A 6658-nucleotide genomic window follows, 5' to 3' on the forward strand; every position below is an offset into this window, starting at 1 on the left:
GGACCCAAACACACCCTTCCCCTTCCTTCAATTCTGAGGTTCAAGAAATGTCCCTACTCACAGAACAGGTTTGAATTGGGTTTCTGTCACTTGCAGCCAAAGGAGACCTGCCTGTTATGGTTGGCATCGGGTCAACCATCTGTGAAATGGATGACCTGACAACCTGTCTCCTCCCAGTGAAGGCCACAACATCCCAACATCATTATTTACCAAAGAAGTCTGGGACGAATTTCTACCAACTGTAGCAAAAAAGGGGCAAGACAGAAAAAATTTTGTTACTGACAGACCACTCTTCCCTCTGGAACAGAGCGGCAGGATCTGACAGAAAGAAAGGACAAGGGGCTTCTAAGCTGGCAGTGCTGCCCTGTGCCCCTCCAGACTTCTCTTCCCAGCAGGGCAGTAGCACATGGCACCCTGGAATAGGAAGCCTGCAGGGGTTGGGGGGAGGCTGAACATCCTGGGGGCACCACTTTATGAGGAACCATTTGTGGCCAAAAATCTTCAGGGGCCTCAGATGACCTGAATGAACTCGTCTCTGGAGAGTGAGAGTCCCAGGCAGAAGGAGAGGTTTCCATAGCCCAGGACCACATGCTGGAAATTGGTTTCTGCAGCATTCAAAGGGGTACCAGAAGGACCCTCCACCCCAGCCCCACAGCTGGGAAAAACATGAGCCCTGGGTAGATTCTTACCTATTCAAAGAACTGGAAAACCCAAGCTGGGGCCTATGAGTCAAGTCTGGACGTGCAGCTCAGGGAAAGAGGACAGATGGATGCCACAGGCCATCTGTCTCAATATTTGCAAATTATAAATTAAACTAACAGGCTGTTAAATAAAGTACATTCTATTTTGATCCTCTGACAAATATTCCTTTAAAATTATTTATTTTTATTTTTTAGACGGACTTTTGCTCTTGTTGCCCAGGCTGGAGTGTAACGGCACATCTCGCCTCACTGAAACCTCTGCTTCCCAGGTTCAAGAGATTCTCCTGCCTCAGCCTCCCAAGTAGCTGGGATTACAGGCGCCCGCCACCACGCCTGGCTAATTTTTTGTATTTTTAGTAGAGATGGGGTTTTGCAGTGTCGGCAAGGCTGGTCTCAAACTCCTGGCCTCAAGCAATCCTCCTACCTTGGCCTCCCAAAGGGCTGGGATCATAGGTGTGAGCTACCACATCCAACTGGAGCTGACTTTTAAACTGTATTTAATTTGTATTAATTTAAATTTAAATTTATTTTTTGGGACAGGGCCTTACTCTGTTGCCCAGGCTGGAGTGCAGTAGTGCAATCATAGCTCACTGCCACCTTGACCTCCTGGGCTCAAGCTAGTCTCACACCTCAGCTTCCTGAGTTGCTGGGACTACAGATGCACACCATCATGTTTGGTTACTTTTTTTTTTTTTTTTTTTTTTTTGAGAGACAGAGTCTTGCTCTGTCACTCAGGCTGGAGTGCAGCAGCACTATCTCAGCTCACTGCAAACTCTGCCTCCCAGGTTCAGGCGATTCTGCCTCAGCTTCCCAAGTAGCTGAGACTACAGGCGTGCATCACCATGCCTGGCTAATTTTTGTATTTTTTAGTAGAGACAGGGTTTCACTATATGTTGGCAGGCTGGTCTCAAACTCCTGACCTCAGGTGATCCACCTGCCTCGGCCTCCCAAAGTACTGGGATTACAGGCACAAGCCACTGTGCCTGGCCAATTATTACATTTTTAAATTTTTTTGTATAAAAATGGTTTCACTATGTTGCCCAGGCTGTGGCCTCAAGTTATCCTCCCACCTTGGCCTCCCAAAGTGCTGGGATTACAGGCATAAGCCACCCTGCCTGGCCTAAATTTATACATAAGTAGCCATATGTGGCTAGTGGCTACTGCATCGGACCACACAATTCTGTACAGCTAATGCACAGCACACAGTAGCATACTATACACGCCCTACTACATCTTGCTTTACTCCCTTAACAGCACCTATGTATTCTGGAGACAGATTGCCCCAGTCTGCCCCACCGCCCCCCCCCCCTTTATTTTTTTTTGAGATGGAGTTTTGCTCTTGTTGCCTAGGCTGGAGTGCAATGGCGCTATCTCGGCTCACTGCAACTTCCGCCTCCTGGGTTCAAGCGATTCTCCTACCTCAGCCTCCCAAGTAGCTGGGATTACAGGTGCCTGCCACTATACCCAACTAATTTTTGTATTTTTAGTAAAGACAGGGTTTCTCCATGTTGGTCAGGCTGGTCTCAAACTCCCAACCTCAGGTGATCTGTCCACCTTGGCCTCCCAAAGTGCTGGGATTACAGGAGTGAGCTACCTCACCTGGCCTAGTCTGCCTCATTTTTAAAAACTGCTGCATAATATCCTCTTGTAATCTACAAAGGCAATCCCTCACCCAGCCTGGAGAGCAATGGGTCATCATGTTTTTACAAGCTCTAAAATCTTCCACATATACCGTAACCAAGACACTTCGAAACAACCCTAGGTTCGTCACACCTCCACTTTTGTCGGCCTGAGCCTGAGATAGTTTGACATTGAGTAGTCAATTTTAGGGGCTGGGGGAGATAATTTACCATGAATCACTGCTCTAAAATATTCTCTTCACCCATGAGGCCCATGCCTGGCATTCAGTAGTGCTGGTGGCATTCTTTAGAGTTAATCATAGTTCTAAGTGGTTCTCCTTTAAAGAGCAAAGTCTCCTGAGAAAGATGGCCATTAAGGCAAAACATCTGGGGCTGCTCTTGCTTTTATCCTGATGAGAGGGGCCAAGGGGCTTTGTAGAGCAGCAGGGGCTCTGACGGTGAGCCTCACTGTTCTTAAAATTGTCCTTAAGAGGACAGGTGCTTTGGCTCATGCCTGTAATCCTAGCACTTTGAGGGGCAGAAGCAGGAGGACTGCTTGAGTCCAGGAGTTTAAGACTAGACTGAGCAACATAAGGAGACCCCGTCTCTACAAAAAAAATCTTTAAAAAAATTAACTGGGCATGGTGGCTCATGCTTGTAGTCCCAGCTACTTGGGAGGCTGAGGTGAGAGGATCACCTGAGCCCAGGAGCTTGAGGCTTGCAGTGAGCCAAGTACACCACTGCATTCCAGCCTGGAAGACAGAATGAGACTGTGTCAAAAAAAAATTGTCCTTAAGTCCCATCTGGATCTCTAGACAGCCTTCCTCTTAGGGCATTTCAGGTGGTGAGCCTCTTTCCAGCTTTAAATGGCCTTTAGAGAAATTTCACTAACCTGCCTTGGTGTTTGGCTCTGTATAAACCCTTTCTTCTGGAGGGCAGCAGTAGACATGGGATTTGGTGGTCTGACAGATCTGGGGACAGATCCCAGTTTCAAATGGCAGAGTCTGTTTACAGCTTACAGGGGAAATACTTAGCACTATGTGCTGATCTTTAGGAAATAAGTCTATTTTTCTTTCTTTTTTTTTTTTCGAGACAGAGTCTCACTCTGTCGCCTAGGCTGGAGTGCAATGGCGCAATCTCAGCTCACTGCAACCTCCACCTCCTGGGCTCAAGCAATTCTCCTGCCTCAGCCTCCCAAGTAGCTGGGATTACAGGCACATGCCACCATGCCTAGCTAATTTTTGTATTTTAAGTAGAGATGGAGTTTCACCATGTTGCTCAGGCTGGTCTTGAACTCCTGACCTCAGGTGATACACCTGCCTCAGCCTCCCAAAGCGCTGGGATTACAGGTGTGAGCCACCACGCCCAGTCTATATTTCATAACAAGTGTTGCAAACAAATGCTTGTTCCTCAGTGCCGCAAAGAAGAACCAGCACTTAGACAAATAATTTTCTCAGCAAGGCAAATTTACTTTCTGCAGAAAGGGTGCTTCTTGGAAGCTGGACTGCCATGAGAGCACACTGAACAAAGAAAAGGCAGGAGTTTTTATCCCTGACGCACTGGGCTTCTACTGCTGTGTCCTACCTCCACTGGTTGGAGCTGCACCTCACAATCTAAACTGATCCCGACTGGCTAAAACCTTGAAATTTTCCTGAATAGGTAAAGGTGCAATGGGGAACAAAGGAAGGGAGGGGACTTTTTACAGGAAACTAGGAAGGCAATAACATTTCCAAATAAGGAAGGGGCATAGGCTGCAAGCTGGGACATGCCTGGGCATGTTCAGGCATGTCTGGACAGACTTAGGGAAAAAATGAGATAGGCCTTGGTTACAATATAAGAACACAGAATATACTCACTCTTTTACTCCATTTAACAACTACTTGGGCTTAACAAAGAATTATTAGTAGAATAAAAGATCTGTTAGTGTGAGATATGAAAAGCTGTGGAGATTTAAAAGAAATATTTAAATAAATCCCTTTTATTCAAAAAGGTGAACTTGAAGAGGAACTTATCTTTATCAACAAGTCACATGGGGATAATGAAGGAATGGCCTAAAATGCTCTCGGTAATATTCCTGAGTCATCCCTGAGGGCCAGGCTTGGTGTTAGGCATGGTGGGGAAGGGAGTGGGGTTGTGTGCAGAGGAGGACATGATTCTTGTCTTGTCAGGGTCCCTGACCTGATGGCGATCCATGTTGTCATGTTCATAGTGACAGACACCACAGCAAGAGCAGACCCAGGTTGTGCAATCCCCAAAGCAGGGCTCCTCACTCACTTGGATAGATAGAACTATTGGCCTCAATTCCTCAGCCCTCTTTGTACCTACCGCTTGCCATGGTTTCGTTGTGGGTGGAGGATACTTTCTTGCCCCGGCTTCAGACTTGCCCATGTGGCTTGCTTTGGCCATGGAATGAAGCAGAAATGAAAGCCTGCCAGTTCCAAGCCCACACCTGAAGATATCTTAGGCGGTTCTGCGGGCCCGCGTATGCTTCCACCTTCATCCAGATGCACTTCTCTGGTGCAGCAGCCGCTTCTTCAGCTTTGGCCCAGAAGGAACGGAGCCCCCTGGTGGATCCGCAGGCCTGCAGGGAGCCACAGAGCACATCCAGCGTTCACTGAGGGGATGACTGCGTGTCACCCGCTGCCCAGCTAGAATGACACCTCTCCAGGCCTCTCCACCACGTTACTCCACCATAGACTCCCTGCCTGCTTCTTCTGCAAAGCCTTGGACACCCAAACACCTACCAAAAAGTGGGTAGGGTGCCAGGACACCTCCAAGTATAAGTGGGGCTCCCCACCACGCCTAGATGTGGAGGTATGCTGCAGAGGGGTGGCTGCTTGTGACACTCATTTCACCCCTGTCTGTGCAGGTGCCGGAAGCCCAGGAACGACACGTCAAGTCTCCTTTGCCAGCAGGGTGCTGCCAAAAAAATGCAGTCATGTAAAATTTGGAATATGGAAAGGAGGTAGAAGTCATCCTTTCCTCCTGGCTAGCAGCAGACATGCAGGCTCTGGTAGTCAGCTGGACTCCATATTCCTCCATCAGTCACCAGCCTGGGGACCATGGAGCTGGAAGAACCTCAGCAGCAGTTTCCCAAGTTTGCAGAGGCCTGAGGCCTGAGGTCCTCCCAGGGGACCTCACGCTCCTCCCGCTCAGCAGCCAGACGACTTTCTGGTTTGAGTTTTCTCTGGTGGGGCTTCGCTGCCCCTGGGATAGGAATTAAAATGCCAAGGTTGTTGATTCTTGAAAGGAGCAATTCAACTTTTCACCCCCTCCTCATTTTAGATGGGAACCACGAAGGCTCTGTCGTTTAATCCACGTCCTTGTGAAAGATGTCATCCTTGTTGGAAGACTCCTTGCCGTGAGGTTTCTGTGCCATGTTTTTCACGCGTGTAGCACTGGGAGGTCTGTACATATCCCTAAGCCAGAGTGGCTGTCTTAACTAGAAAAAGCCATCCTGGAAGATAGGGAAATATGCATTTTGCATGTCCTCTGCTTTCTCTGGCCACAGCAATGAATCCTCCGATGTACCTGAGTTTCAGTTCGCCGTGAGCATCTCCTATGTGGCAGAAATCTGAAAATGCCTCCGGGGAGACACACGGACAAGACAGTGAGTGATGCTGCCGTTCCCACGCCTCTCACAATGTACTTCTCTGGTCTTATTAGGACTAAATGAGTACCTCAGTCCATAGTAACAGTGATTAGAACCACTGCAGACCACATACCTGGGGTCTTGAAAATAATTCCAAGTATGCGGGACTTTCAGAAGCTCTCCACGTCTGTCCGGAAGGGCCCCACAATGTCTCAGGGAGACTTTGTATGTGGCTCAGCATGGAGCCTGAGCAGGATTTTCAGCCCCACTCACCCCCTTGGCCAAGTGCTCTCGTGCAGTGAACACCCATGCTGGGCAGAAGCATTTTACATCAGTCCCCTTCGGAGTTAGTCTCCTTGGCATCATTTGATGGGGGTGGGAAATGAAGTAGTTCTTGGCTAACTTCTTGGCCCCTGCACCATGTGAGGCTGTTCCAGCTCCCTTGGGGCTGGACTCCTGAGCCTTTTTTTCTTTGGCAGTGTTCTCTACAAATGCCCGGGCACCCTGTGATCCGCCTGCCTTGGCCTCTCAAAGTGCTGGGATTACAGGCGTGAGCCACCGCGCCGGGCCAAGGTATAGCCTTTCTACATTGCAGAGTCATTCAGTTTCCAAAATTATGGAGCTTGTATTATTAGAACCAATGAAGTGAGTAAGAAAATTTTTTAAAATAAGCCATCAATCCGGACCTGTGTAGGTAAATGAAGGAGAAGCACTTTAAAGTCAGGGAAAAAATATGTACATACTTA

Source organism: Gorilla gorilla, chromosome 4 (assembly GCF_029281585.2).
Source record: "Gorilla gorilla gorilla isolate KB3781 chromosome 4, NHGRI_mGorGor1-v2.1_pri, whole genome shotgun sequence".
Lineage (NCBI taxonomy): Eukaryota > Metazoa > Chordata > Mammalia > Primates > Hominidae > Gorilla > Gorilla gorilla.